The 15,586-nt window shown below is 46.8% G+C and overlaps 1 long non-coding RNA gene across 1 annotated transcript; it reads left to right on the top strand.

Annotated features, from left to right (window-relative positions):
- The first annotated feature begins 11,323 nt into the window (after positions 1–11,323).
- On the top strand, positions 11,324–15,106 carry LOC149326166 (uncharacterized). The gene is made up of 2 exons (XR_016286047.1): positions 11,324–11,496; positions 14,200–15,106. It is a non-coding gene; the product is annotated as an uncharacterized LOC149326166 (long non-coding RNA).
- The last annotated feature ends 480 nt before the right edge of the window (positions 15,107–15,586 follow it).

The raw sequence follows: 15,586 nt of genomic DNA, 5'->3' as shown, positions 1-15,586 counted from the left end.
GTCACAGTGCGCGAATTTCAAACGGGGCCAATTGTACTTTAGCTAGTAACCATGCAACCAATTGAAGGGATCTATAGTGATGTTCAAGTAAGTGGGACTGAGTTTAGTTAATTGCTTAATTACCTAATTAGCCTAATTAACTTTTCTAGACAGGCCACATAAATAAATAAAACCGAGCTGGAAATTGGTCGAGCTCGGGAATCGAACCCCAGTCTCCGGAGTGCGAGACGAGCATGCTATCCACTCCGCCATGCCAGCTCGATGGTTTTGAATGAAGAAAGGCGCGTCTAGTGAATACGGTGTCTTCGCTCACTCCCATCCTCCTCCCTTCCCTTCCAGCGAGGTTTAGGTGTCCACCGAGATATTAGAGACAGATACATTTCCTTTCCTCACAAAACCAATTTACCGACGAGCGAGGCGTAGAACCGAATGGGCGATGGCGTTCTATGGACTCCGTGGCAGCGTTGCAAGACGCTGTCGCGTTCCACTCTCAGAGGCGAAGCTTAACATCTTAACCACACATCAGTGACCGCACTTTGAGTGAAAAAAGTGCCCCCCCCCCCCCCCCTGAATTTTGACGGGTGTCCACCGAGGTATGTGACAGTTACTGCGTAATTTCCTTTCCTCAAATAGAATTTCCATTTTCTTCATTACGGGCCCTCTTTGTCTTTCTTCTTTCACTCCCACTTCCTCCCTTCCTCTACGCTGCGGTTCAGGTGTCCAGCGAGATGACAGAGAATTACAGCGCCATTTCCTTTCTTCAAAAAGCGTTGCGTTCAAAGGACAAGGGCATTGCGCCGAACGGGTGGTGGCGTTCCGTGGACTGCCTGGCAGCGCTACAACACGCTGTCGCGTTCCACTCCTAAAGGCGAATCTTAAGCGTCATTAATTGCCAGTTAATTACTATTCAGGCATTAATCAGTAATTAACCATCAATTAGTGACTTGTCATCACTTAGTAATTAGTACTCAATTATATGTGACGCCACCAGTGCCACAGAAGAGCGAAAGTGGTGCGGAAAACGCTTTCGCCTCTACGCACTTTAGACAGTCAAAGTGCCCCCTGAATTTTTATGTCTGGGAGATGATTACAGGTAAATTTTAAACAAAAGGGCAGGCACAGTAGAATAATAGGGTTCACGCATGGCATTCTAACGCACTCAAGCAAAGATGCACTGGGACCATTGGCAAAAAATAGATCTATTATTCAGTCCCAACTTCGAATTCAGATGTAGCCAAAAAGTAGCCAAGTAGCCAAATTCAAATTTTTGTCGCCAAGAGGTCCCAAAAGTAGTCATTTTTGGTGCAAAGTAGCATGCCTATTTTTATTAATTTTTTGTGATTTCTATTTATTTTAGTGCAATATTTTAACCTTGTATCAATGCTTTGTACTTACTCCCCCCCCATGTAATACCCTTAAATGAAGGCTTTTGGGGGTATTTTGAATAAATAAATAAATAAATAAATAAATAAACCCTGCTCTCAACGGCTCCGCGGTGCTCTGCGTAGCCTCCGAGGTGGCGCTCCCGTCGCTGCTCCATCCGTCCCAGCATGGATTTCGAAAAGGATTTTCCTGCGAAACTCAACTAGCTATTTTTCTTCATGACATTCACGCCAACCTTGACACTAACCTACAAACTGATGCAATATTCCTAGACTTTGCTAAGGCTTTCGACAAAGTACCTCATCAACGCTTGCTTCTCAAACTCTCTCAGCTGAACCTAGATCCAAACATCATCGCGTGGATTAAAGAATTCCTCACGCATCGTTCTCAGTCTGTCTTCATTAATAATCAGCCCTCCCACCCGCTTCCAGTAACCTCCGGCGTCCCGCAGGGCTCCGTCCTCGGTCCTTTGTTATTCCTTATTTACACTAACGACCTACCCCAGCATGTATCTTGTCATATCCGTCTGTTTGCTGATGACTGCGTTATTTATCGTTCAGTAACTAACCCTTCTGACCAAGAATCCCTACAGGCTGACCTAAACCATGTGCAAAATTGGTGTTTGCAGTGGCTGATGACACTCAACCCTAACAAATGTAAGTATATGTCTTTTCACCGCCGCCGAAATCCTTTTGTTTTCCAGTACACAATTTCTAACTCCTCTATCGACCTCGTCCAGTCGTACAAATACTTAGGTATCACCATTTCTAATGATTTATCCTGGCGTCTGCATGTGACTAACCTGATATCATCAGCTAATAGAACACTTGGCTTCTTGAAACGTCACCTGCGGGATGCCCCTCAACATGTAAGACTACAAGCATACATTTCACTCATCAGAACTAAACTGGAATTCGCATCGGCCATCTGGAGCCCTCACCAAGCATGTCTAACAAACGCCCTCGAAGCTGTGCAGAACAGGGCCACAAGATTCATTCATTCCTCGTATTCATACGACGTTAGCATATCATCTCTAAAATTGCAATCAGGTCTATCTAATCTTTCTGCTCTCCGTCGCTCTGCCAGTCTCGTCTTATTCCAAAAGTTTTTTTATTCGCCACTCAGACAAGAACCCTACATCTGCGCACCCCCGCCGCGCAGATCCCATCGCATCAGTCACCCTCTTCAAGTTTTGCGCCCACGTGCCCGTACTACTGTTTTCTCTAATTCATTTTTTTGCCGAGTAGCAGCTGAGTGGAACGGCCTTCCCCACGATATCGCTGCCATCACCTGCCCTGGAACATTCATGACTGCATTGAACACCTGTACTTCTTAAAAACCCACCCCTTATGTAACACCCCGCAAGGGGTCAGTGATGTGATGTGCTGCTCCCGCTTCCCCAACTTCCCTCCTCGCCCAACCGGTGCTGTATTGACGCACGGTGATGATTGTCGGCCGAGAGGGGCAAACAGGTTTTCCAGACAATGCAGATTCTTTCATTCCACTATGTCACTCTTATGGCACTTTTATGCAATGTACAGCTTATTCAGGTGTCCCCTGTGTCCTTATGCACTGTTTTCAGATGAAAATCCATTCCGGTAAAGCGAATGCCACACAAAAGAGAACAAATCAAATCAAATCAAAATCAGTTTTATTCAAACAGTCATTAAAAAATATATGCGAATCATCTGGGCCTTTAGCCTTCTCGGCTAGACTTGGGCCCATGCAGGAAGTGCAAAAAAAATATTATAGCGAGACAACTCAGTATTATACAGCAGTTATGCGACAGTTATATACAAATAAAAGCGAAATACTCAAGAAATTATACAATAGTTAGGAGGACAAAAACAAAAAAAAAATAAAAGAATGAATGCATCCAAGAGAAACACTGATTTATAGTGGCAATAGACCCTCTAGGCAATAGATTCAACTGGTTTCCGTGATGTGGAGGTTGATCTGTCCACCTTCCCGCCTTCTGCGGTTCCGCGCTTGCCCGTATTACGAACTCAACCGTGTTATCATAACTACCACCACCTACAAAGCCACCCTTAAGCAGGCTTGCTGCATCTCCTTAGTTTTTAACGCTATCTTTCGGAGCACAACGAGATGAGAGAATAAAACACACATTACAGCGCTTGAGATTTATCTGGCTGTGTTGTAACGTACAGTACAATGATTACACCCTGTACTGCCATGTGAACCTCCTTGCACTTCATGTATATTTTAGTTTGATTAGAATTGCTTCAAATTACTTCGGTTAGCGACAAGAATGAGGTCTCGAGGTTGTGCGCAGGCCCTATGTATGGTGTAATGCTTTAGCGTTGAGCAGATTTGTTGATGCTAAAATTTGTTTTTAATATTGTCATGCAGGTGTAAACATAGCTGCTATATTCTTTCAGTTGAAGAAATTAAATGTGAAGAGTAGACCCAGTGCTCTATGCCCCATGCGTATCTTGGTGCACCTATTTGATGTCATATTTACCTCAGTTGAAGTTGTCATAACATGTTTTCTGTGCATTTAAATTTTCCATCTGGCAACATTTGTAGCACTTCAGGGCTTTTTATGTCTGCACTGCGACCAATGACATGATTAGCCAGCTTAAACAGTGCTACTGTTTCTGCTGCCTGTGACATGCGTTTTTGTTGTTCGTGCTTTATTATTGTATTTGTTTGGTTGATGTAATAAACCATCAATATGAAAACAATACTTGCCGTACACTCTGTTGTGAACTGCGCACATGAGCCAGAGCTTTGTTGGTCATACCTTGCTACACTCAGAGACCAAGTACGTGTAAGGGTACTTGCACCAGTATTTGCGCTGCGAATTATGCATGCTTATCATGTGTCTGGAAGGGTTGCTGCCTTTCTACGCTGCCTTCTTCGCCAGCCACTTTCATCGGGTTTCCAATTGCTCATGAATAAGGACATGACTAGCAGGAACTCGAGCACATTTGACTGGCAAAGGTCGGCGCGCGTTGAAAGGCAACAACCTCCAAGAGACGCGGGCTCGAAAATGCGGATTCTGCAAAATGAATGGTTTATAATTCGCGCCAAAAGCACACGTAAGCGTGACGTCAAACAGCGTCACGCACTCGTGCGCGCCCCAAAATCCAGGGGCGCTGCGGTGCCCATGACATGAGCCGCCATATTTTGGACCAATGGAATCTACCTTGGGTCGTGTGCGCCGGTGGTGTGAGGTTCTCCGTATGGTATCAAACGAATGGTTGTGGTCGACAGAGGACGGTGTGCGAATGCGCAAAATGAAATTGTCACTGAAATATAGGGTAACTAATTATAGCCAATAATTAGAAAAAAAAACGAAATAGCGCGGACGGCAAACAATAGAAGAGAATTGCACAAATTGAGTGAAAAAACGAAAGTTCGAAATGGATTGAAACATGCTTGATGAACGAAATCCAAAGTAATCGATTAAAAGCACTTAATTTATTTGGAGTAATTAATTAATTAGAAGCAAAAGCAATGGAGGGTTGAATGGTTTGGACGGGTATGAAGTAAGTGGAAGGAAAAGAGAGAGAGAGGCGACGAGTGCCGAGGAGGCGTCAATGGATTCTTTCGTAAAATTAGTTTTAGAGGAAAGGAAATGGCGCACTGTCTGTCTCACATATCTCGGTGGACACCTGAACCGTGCCGTAAGGGTAGGGAGTAAGGTGGGAGTGAAAGAAGAAAGAGAGAAAGAGGTGCCGTAGTGGAGGTCTCCGGGATAATTTCGACCACCGGGTATCTTTAACGCGCACTGACATCGCACGAAACACTGGCGCATTTTGCGTTCCGCCTCCATCGAAACGTAGCCGCCGCAGTCGGGTTCGCATTCCTCTAACGCGGGTAGACGCAGTGATTTGAGAGATGCAATTGGGTAACGGTGAGGAGTTTATCTTATGTCAGGTGATTGCGCGGTGAGGAGTTGTGTTCATTGTTGCGCTGTTACGCTGCTTTAGAAGCAATTTAAAGCCGCTGGCAGGGTGAAAACTTCAATGATTACGGAGGAATGCGGGGCACGCCACTGGGTCCCCGCACTGCGCTCGAGAGTTCATGTTCCTGAAGTCCACATTCTCCAATGCGAGCACCCCATCTTCCCCGCACGCCTATTTTTTTTTAAGCATGAAATGCTTTTAGCTCCCGTTGTCGGCAGTGTGGTGACGTCACGCCGAGACCGAGAGCCATCATCCGGGCACTGAAATCCACTCATCCGGGCACTGAAATCCAGTCATCCGGGCACTGAATTCCAGTCATCCGGGCACTGAAATCCAGTCATCCGGGCACTGAATTCCAGTCATCCGGGCTCTGAAACGAGAACATCCGGGCACCGTACGAGACTTAACGAGATTTAACGAGACTCTCTAAGCCCTCCTAAGCGACCGGCATGCAAGCGCCGGTTGGTCTCCAAACGAGACAAAAAATAACTGCTGCCAGTGCCTTCTCAATGTTTATCAAGATATCAGTGGAGCTGTGGGTTTGATAATGCACGGAATTATAATTTCCGATTTCTAATAACCCGTGCAAAAAGCACATAAATGCCGCGTTACACTTCGTTCTCATACGTGATCCGGGGGAGAAGCGCTGCGTTCAAAGCGCAAGGCATCGCGCCGAACCAACGTTCCGCCGAACGGGTGGTGGCGTTCCTCCCTTCCTTTACGGTGCGGTTCGGGTGTCCACCGAGATGGCAGAGAATTACTGCGCCATTTCCTTTCCTCAAAAAACCTTGCGTTCAAATGGCAAGGCATCGCGCTGAACGGGTGGTGGCGTTCCTCCCTTCCTGTACGGTGCGGTTCGGGTATCCACCGAGATAATATTAGGCCCGTAAACATTTCATGCTTACTCTACTCTCGTTTACGGGAGAGGCAGAGACTTTTACCGATCACCGAGAAGCGGCGCTTGCAGCCTCGACGAAAAGTGCGGCGGTCGGCTCCCATTGAGCTTGGCGCCGAGTTTGCAATCTGCCGGTGGGTGGGGGGGGGGTGCAGTGGGCACCCTCTCTCTTCTTCATTTGCCCTCGCCCCTCCTCCGGGCAAGCTCCTTGGCAAGAGATATGCATATATTGAAGCGAAAGCTTCACTATGATACGTAAAGCCAAGCTCACCGTGTCTAGAAATTTCGCCTTCGTTTGACCTGCAGATAAAGCAAAGGAAAGGCAAGGTGCATCACTGGCCCCCTGAGAGAGAGAGAATAAACCTTAGTTGGATGTTTGAAGTCGAAGGCTCCCTTCTGGCGCAGGTGGGTTACTGTAGCCTCGTTTACATGAACCCCACAGCGGCGGGTCGAGTGACGGGATCGAGTTGAGCAAGGTCAGCCCAACTCGACCACTGCGTGTTTGCATGAACTCGGTTTTAGTGAGTCGAGACCGGTTCAACTGCAGCGACACCAAGCGTCGAGCAGCGCAGCGCGAGAGGGCAGTGGCAGCCTCAAATATTGCGGCATGGCACCGCTGTCTCGGAAGCGCGACGGCGCAAGCGAAAGACAGGTTTGCGTTTATCATCTCTCATTCATTAACCCGACTCTTCGACTCGATCCGGTTTACATGCCATCTGCCCGTGGGGTCGAGCGAGTCAACCCACCCCCTACAACGGAGTTGACTGGACTCGCTCCTTCGACTCCCGGACCCGACTCTGCCGTGTTTATATGAACGGACATCTTAGACGTGTTTTAAGCTACGAAACCGATGAAGAGGGATAGCTTCGAAAGCAAAGGAAAGCCGCATAACTGGCCCCCTGGGATAGTGGACACCTCAGGCGTGTGCTAAGATATTGGCAGTAGTGACAGGTGTGCGCGCATGCGTTGGCACTGACAACTTTGTGGCAGAAACGCGGCACTGAAGCAATACGCATTCGGCGTTCATTGTGTTCATTGGCGTTGGCGTTCACAACAATTTAGACTCCGGTTATTTTAGAGAAAGGAAGTACGCATAAATGGCTCCCTGGGTGATAGGACGTACGACTCACGCTTCGAGCTACGTTGGGTGGTGGGAAAATGGAACTTAAAGGGGCCACGGCAGGGTCGTTCTTCATATTGCAATTGTGTACTTCAGCAATTAATACAAGAGCCTCTGGTTCAATTTCCAAAATTTGAATGCCCAGGGCGTAATGCATAATCGAAAAAATGCGATCGAAACTCCTCCCACCTGCAGGGACCGCCATATTGAATGCTCTCGTGACGTCACTAGGGCCTAATATACACGGAGCAGCGTCGTCTGCTAACGTTGATGCAAGGCGGGCAGCGAGGTCTCTTGTACCCTGCACTTTCGCGGGCGATCGCAGTAGCAGCCGTCCCTCATATATGAGTGCCGCAAAAGCGATAACAGTAACGTAGTTTTCCGGTAGGGTCCGGTCACACTAGGCCGATGGGACCGGCAGGCTGGTCGGTATGCAGATGCCGTCGCTGACGCACCGGTATGACACGCTGGAACCGACAACGACGCCAGCACGACCAACGGCCGCGTATCGTTGTAGTGTGAAGAGTGAGCTTGGGTGAACTTCTGTCAGATTCTTAAATTTCGGTGGACGGAAGACCGCCAGCCCCTTGCCCCTTTTGCGGCGATGCCTAGCGAGTCCGCAGGATTCGTGTGTACGATTTCAGCGATTGCGGTGAGGCAGTTCACACCTCTTAGCGCATGCAAATAGCCGTCGAGCGTAGTTGTGCCTGCAGTGACTTCCAAGCGACGTCTGCCTTCATCACAGGGCGCCCGTGAGAAGTGCCGATGTGACCCGGTCTGCACAGCACGTGTGTTGAAGGTCGGCAGACGGCAGCAGTCGTCGGCGTCGACTGTGGACAACAAATTTGGCTATTTTCATTAATGCAAGTGGTGTCCAAACGTATTTCCAGGTAAAGCGATTTAAAATCAAATATTGGTGACATCGGAGGAAACAGGTACAATTAGCAAGAAGCACGGTACGTACGCGAAGCGTTTCCCCATGCGTTGGCATTGACAACGTTGTGCCAGAAACGTGGGGCTGAAGCCATCGGCCGTCGGCGTTCATTGTGTTCATTCGCGTTGACGTTGGAAATGTGTTACGCTCCGATAATTTTAAGGAAAGGAAGCGCGCATAACTGGCTCCCTGGGTCAGTGGACGAGGTCTATGCAAGTATTTCGCGAGGTTGTCACAGCCGTGGGAGGCGTTACAAGCGAGAGGAACGGGATGTTTTCCCGCATAAGTGTAAGAAATTCGTGTTTGACTTTTTATCTACATTAAAGTCCCCACCCACCCTGCCACCCTGGCAGGTGGCAGTTAATGGCTGATCGCGAGAGCTCGCTCACCGTTGTCAGCGCAAACGCATGGAGCCCACATCTCTTTTTTATCACCCCACGTAAGCGCGATACAGGCGTCCACTGATCTAGGGAGCCAGTTATGCGCACTTCGTTTTCTTAAAATAAACGGAGTGTAAAACGCTGTCAACGCGAACGCCAATGAACACAATGAACGCCCACGGCCTATGGCTTCAGCGCCGCGTTTCTGGCACGTTGTCAATGCCTGACCCCCACATCTCTCTTTCATCACCCCACGTACCTATAAGCGCGATTCAGGCGTACAATGACGTAGGATTAAGGATAGTTGCCGGGCCAGTTGGTACGTGATCTCACCGTAAAACAGCGCGCTTACACGGGACGAAGAAAGAAGACACGCACACACACCATGCAGTTGTAAATTCAGCGCTGTGTGTGTGCGTGTCTTCTTTCTTCGTCCCGTGTAAGCGCGCTGTTTTACGGTGGGAATGACGTAGGGAGATGCGCACTTCGTTTCCATAAAATGAACGGAGTGTAAAAAATTGGCAGTGGCTTATCTGTGGTTAAGCCTGGATATACAAGCGAAAAGGTTCAGTTACGCTTGGTTTGAAGTCATGGCTGTCGCAGTTCGCGCACAATGCACTGGGAGCACCACGATAACGGTACAGGCGTTCGGCCGTCCGCACACTGCCTGTAAGGAGGCGGAGGAGGAGACGAGCGTGTAGTGAATATGCTTTAGAGACGTACTGCGGTGTCCATTCCTTTTGGGGGGACGCCAAGATATGAGAGACAGACATTTCCTTTCCCTAAAAGCAATTTTATTTCATTCCATTTTCCTTAAGGCCCTTATGGCGCGGTTCGGGTATCCACCGAGATATGAGAGAGGCAGGCGTTTCCTTTCCTTAAAACCAATTTTCTTGTCATTTTCCTTCCCTTACCGTGCGGTTCGGGTGCCCACCGAGATATGAGTTTTCCTGGCGCACTGTTTGTCTTTTACTTCTTTTTTTATTTGCGCCGCGTGTGACATCACTCGGTTTCGCGCATGCGCATGCAGCTGTGGCAAATTTCGGATTTGCCGGCTGACGCGAAGCGCGGCTGTGGTGCGGGTAGTGAATCTTTTCGCCGAAAAAAAATAAAAGCTGGACGTTCTCAAATGGTGATGCTTTGCAGCTGTCGCACAAAGTGAAAAGAAAAAAATAGGTGCTCCAACATCTGCAGGCGGTTTGCCTCTCTTATGCACCACCCTATCACAAGTTTAGAATATTGTGCATGCACCGTGCAATGAGTGCATGCTGTGTTCATCCTGGCCCCTCTCGCCACCCCATCACAACCCCTTACTTTTGTAGACAAATCACCCACACGCCGTATGTCAACAGCTCACTGAGATGTAAAAACACAGCAGTAGCCATTGCTGGCTCTTTACGCCGGTGTTTTCAAGCAGATCGTTGTAAAAACGTGCCTCACCTGTTCTTCAACACCCGGATAGTCGTTTGGTATAGCAACACCGGCGCAATCGACGCCCACAACGCGTGTGACACTGCAGACAAAAAAAAACAACCTCGAAGCGTTTTTTAATTAACTGCATCTTCTTGTTTATACTGAAACACTGGCGTTCAACCATAACTTAATTGTTTAGCAACAAGAAGACAATTGTGCACTTGAATATAAGGACATTTCTTTTGACGCTTGCCTCCCTGGCGTTTGATGATAATACATTACGCTTGCGCAGTCGTGAAGTACTTTCTGAGGCCAGCCGCAGCCGAGCGACCTCTCCACCTTATATTCTTTAATGCCTCACAGTGTCGTTAGCAGCCGTGTTAGCAGATTTGACCGCGTTTTGGCGTCACTACTTAAAAAAAACACTGCGTCGAGAATGGGAATCGAACAACGGCCTTCGGCATTTGAAGCGGAGACGTTGGCACTCCATCACGAAGGGTTTGAGCATGAATAAAGGCGCATCTAGGAAATGCATGGCTTTCGTAAATGAAATAAAAGGAAAAAAAATAAACGAACAATTAAAATAAGAAAGGAAACAATATAATGTGAAAAGTAACAAACCATAAAAACAAACAAAAAATGAAAAAAATAAAATGTGAACATAAAAATAAACAGCTCTAGCCTTGCAGCACTTTAGGGAGCCAAAGTGGCCCCTGTATTTTTCTTTCCTTACGAAGCCTCTTAGAATAACATACCACATAAGAGAAGTTTATGTGTACCCTCGATCAAAAACGGACATCCGTCCCTCTACAAAAGCAAAGATACATTGCGGCGACTAGGGAACGTAAGGGTCCAAAAACAGAAACATCCAAAAACAAGCCTTTATCGACGAAGTCAGTGCTTTGAGTTTCACCTGCCATGAAGCAGCTTTGCGAAGATGCCATATTCTCAAACACGCAAAGCGGCGCTACTTTGTTGACAAATTTGTGAGAGCACATATCTATTTGGGCAAATGTATTATTGTGTAAGTAATAGTCTTATTCAAAGAGAACTTGTGTAGAGATCTTTTAAAACATGCGTGCTCAAATACACCTTTAAAGCATTTTCACATGTTTTACAACACCTGTAAGCGTGTTTCTGTTCGCTGGCCGCAGCAGCTAAGCGGCCACGGCCAGTGTTGCCCACGCCCGTAATGCTTCCCGCCCGTTCCCACCCGGTGGTGGTGGTGGTGGTCAACGAACAACCTAGTCTAGTAACGTTGGTGGTGGTGGTGAAAACATTTAATCTGAAAGGACAGAGTGTGTGGGAAAGGGCATGCGGCGGGAGTCGGTGCAATGGTGCAAGCGGGCGTTTTTGTGGTTGTGCGCAAGATGGAGGCAGAGGTGATTCGTTCGTTGGTGCTGCAGTCCCTTTCACGGAGGTCCTGACTGCTGTGTACTGTGAGTGGAGTCTGCACGGGCGGCTGAGTGCAGCCGGATCTCCGGAATTAATCTTTTTGAGCGTCACAGAGGATCCTGACAGCTCCACTAAGACACTTGCGTGACTCTGTTTCGTGGCCACCTTGGCGGAGATGTCATATATTGCTAGATTGTAACCTAAGGTAATCCCTAAGTAGAGCTGATGCAGGTGAAGACAAATTTCTTTCACTGTAAACATGTAACTGTAGTTTTGTTTGTCCAGTATGCTATATACATTATTGTTTTCTTCATTCTTCCAGGGTACGTGTTTCTGGATATAATATTGGTAATTGCCATAAGTGTGCACTAGTATCTCAGCTGGTGGCATGCAGATCTTTTTATCTGGGTTTTCAGGTTCTTTTTTTTTTCTTTACACATCCGGAGGGGTTTCCTTTCTGGCTGTAGAAACTTTAGAGCGGGCTACAGGCACAGTCTCCACACGATTTGTTCCTCAGTGGAGGAAGAATTTATTGCCAGGTGAATGGCGCGCAGTATGAGCTCTTTATTTATTTATTTTTCTTGTCTTTTATAATTTGTAGTGTTTGTGTTAATTGTGCCTGCCTTCAACATGCTTAATTGTATTTAACCCGAACTGTAGCACCTCCTTATGTAATGCCCTCGGGCCTTTAAGGATGAAATAAATGAAATGAAATCAGTTAATTGCCAAATGTGTCACGTGACAGTCATTGAAACTAGTGCAAGCAGGTCTTTTATGGTGCGTGGTTTCAGTATATAAGCCTAATGCAGAGAGACCATGCAAATATTTTGCAAGGTAACATGTAACAAATATAAAGGGAATTTCTCATGTGGTGGTTCAAAGTGCTAGTTGAGAAGTCATTCTTTTTTTTACTTCAATACAAAGACTGTTAAGGCCTATGTTATTTTATATCTTGAAAGAAAACTGTGCAGAAAAAATAGACTCTCCTGTGATTCTCCTCTTGTCCTTAATCAGTTTTTGCAGTTTTCTTTCAAGATGCACCCATCCACCCTAGGCTGTGCAAATGCGTTACTTCAATTTATTTTATGTGTGGAAGAATCTTCTCTTCATTGTATTGGTATGACTTCATACTGCGAGCATGCAGTTTGTAGATGGCAGGAGGCTAGAAAGTGCTTACTGTGGGAAGGCGTCCTAAATCTGTCTTCCTTTGCTTTGGCACCATTCTACAGTTCTTGATATTGCAGTGCTCTTAGTCAGTGTATGTTGCAGCAGACTGGGCTGTATGAGAGACTGCACATGGCCATTCAGGTGCTCTACATATAGAAGTTTTTTGGTACTGTAAAACACAAAAAGAAGTAGGGGGCACACCCTGTAGCTATACAGATTGGCCCTGATGTAGTGTGCTGCTTGGGATGCAACTCATTGAGGGTCTGTTATACCATATTGTTTTTATCAACCACACACAGCCTCATTGTGGCTGCATTTTAATCTGCTTCATTTTTGAAAACTGTTCCAGAAATTTTTTTGCATTTGATCTGAAAAAGATTCTCTGATGATCACATGCATGTGAACACTTTTATTTTGCGTAGTTTTGGTTTATTTCTTCAAAAACTAATTAGTCCCTCTAGTGTACTGAACCCTGCAGGGGAGAAAAACTCAGTATTCAAAATTTCTTACCTCCAGGACCTGATTGGCTGCAGAAACAGTTACAGAGTAACTGATGGTAGCAGTGATCCTTAAGTTTTGTGCCATAACTACCTCCACAAGCTGTGGCACACTCGGTGACCAAAAGCTGTCTCTCCATTTCCTGAAACAATTCAATTTCTACTGTCATGCATTCACACCAACTATTTCTGCTGGAAGCTTCATTGACCATGGTGCCATACATTTAGTGCAGATGTAAGCCTCCACTTTATCAGGACGCTCACATTTCATAACAAATCAGTGTTAGGAAAAACCCATTTTGATCGCTTAATAATAGTAGTTCTAGCTTTTTTGGAGTTCTGGTATTCTTTTTAATTCTCTAAGCAAACTTGTGAGCCCCCTTAGTGGCCGGTACCTGCGTCAGCGGGTCTGAGTCGGCCAGTATAGCCTCCCACCACTGCAGAGAAGGGACTTGTAGTAGGAGGTCCGCTGGTGGCGCCGCCTTTTTGCAGCTCCATAGAATGTGATCATATCCGGCTGTCATGCCGCATTCTTTGCAAGTTGGATTGTATTGCGCTGGGTGCATGAGTGCTAGTTTCTACGGGCTAAAGAAGGCTCGCGTCTGGTGCCAATGCCACATTACCTCCTGCCTTTTGTCGAGCTTCCTCTCCGGTAGCAGATATATCCTCCTTTCCAGTTTAAAATGATTAGTGTCGTCAAAGGATATACTAAAGGCATCTCTCGTGAAATTCGAGGACTCAGCCCAGCTCATTGCTCGGCAGACATAACCTCGAGCTGTACTGTGAGCCAACTCGTTTCTCCTGTTCCCCGAGTGTGCTGCCTCAGTGGTTATGGTGCTCGGCTGCTGACCCGAAAGACACGGGTTCCATCCCAGCAATGGCAGTCAAATTTCGATGGAGGTGAAATCCTAGAGGCCCGAGTACAGTCCATTGTCAGTGCACATTAAGGAACCCCAGGTGGTCGAACTTCCCGAAGCCCTTCAGTATTGTGTCCCTCATAGCCGTAACGAAAGTCGTGGTAGAGCTGGCTTGAGTGACTGCACTACGGTGCAGCCATCTAATCCACTTTCCTTTGTGATCCAGGCGACCTTCCTTGCGTTTGCCAGCCTGCTGCTGCCGACTTTGGCATGCTTGTCAGGCTGGGCATTATCGGTGGGCGCAGTGCCGTTGCGCTGGAAACTGCAGCGGCTTTTGCCACCTGCCGCCCGTCAGCTGCTCGTCCCCGCTGAACGTGCCACCAGAGGAGCTACGCTCACCGGATATCATCGCTGCATCACTGGCCACACAGGAGCTCTGCAGTGTGGTTTAGGTGCTTATAGTAGTCTTGAATTAACAGAAAACATTGGGTAAATCTGCCCATTTGTACTCGCTTTAAAACAAATGCATAGCTTCAACGTTCATTTCAGCAACTTTGCTGATGCCACTGGCACCTGTGAGAAAAGCCATTCTAAGGCTGTACTAGTAAGCATAAGTGAAGGTTATCAGTTGTATGAGCTGTATGCAGAGCTGATTGTATGAGCTGATTGCAGAGTTTTGCTTGCACTGGTTTTCCTTCTGATGTTTTTGTGTTTCTGAAAGAGGGTAGCATTATGTGCACTTCAAATAAAAAAAAGCTTGCCCCCATTGCTGATCCTGAAAGTAACTTTACAATTCCAGACTATGTAATGGGCTGTAAGACTATGTTAGATTATCTTTTTTTTACAATTCATCGCCTTATTTGTTGCCCACGAAGAAATAAGCTACTAGATCTTCTATCAACGTTTACTCTGAGGATGCCTGAAAATTATCGTTTAATCATGAAGGGGCCCATGTTGTCAACCAGACTTGTAGTTGTAGTTTGCAGAACTCATAGTGGCCATTCCCCGCATTTAACCATTGTGCATTTGTCTATCTGTTTGTCTGAGGCCAGCTTTGTGGCAGTCTGCTCACCTGCCAACACAGGAAATGCCTCAGTCCTTGATTAAAATGGTTCAGTATTTCGTTGTTTCTTTTTGGGTGTTGCCTTTTTGAGAGAAGTGTAAACGAGAAGCTTCATTTGTCCAGGAAGCTGCCCTATTTGCCAGTGACAATGCCCACAATGTGTCCATCCTTCCTGTTGCCACCCCTAATTGCATGCAGATATGACCACTGTTTCTTCGCAACTTCTATAGCCCCAGACAGTGCTTCTGTCAACGAAGCACATCTAACTAAAGTTCACTTTGCTGATCCACTCACTGCCTTGAATGGGGCCTTTGTTCACGTTGCAAGCTTCACATATGGCCTGTCCTACTGTGGAAAAACACTCCAAAGCAGTACAAATGAATTCTATGGTGCTATTCCTATTGGACCACGAAAAGCTGTCGAACATCCAACGGATGCCTGGCAACGAATGTCTGAACATCCGCTGGACATCTGTAGAGGTCCGCAAATGTCCAACAGATGTACAGTCGTGAGCAAAAGTTAGGAGATCGGCGCTTCGGCGGCGGGAGCA

The sequence above is a fragment of the Amblyomma mixtum genome, chromosome 10 (genome assembly GCF_055824585.1).
Source record: "Amblyomma mixtum isolate Tamu chromosome 10, ASM5582458v1, whole genome shotgun sequence".
Lineage (NCBI taxonomy): Eukaryota > Metazoa > Arthropoda > Arachnida > Ixodida > Ixodidae > Amblyomma > Amblyomma mixtum.
This window is presented reverse-complemented; position numbering and strand designations above follow the sequence as displayed.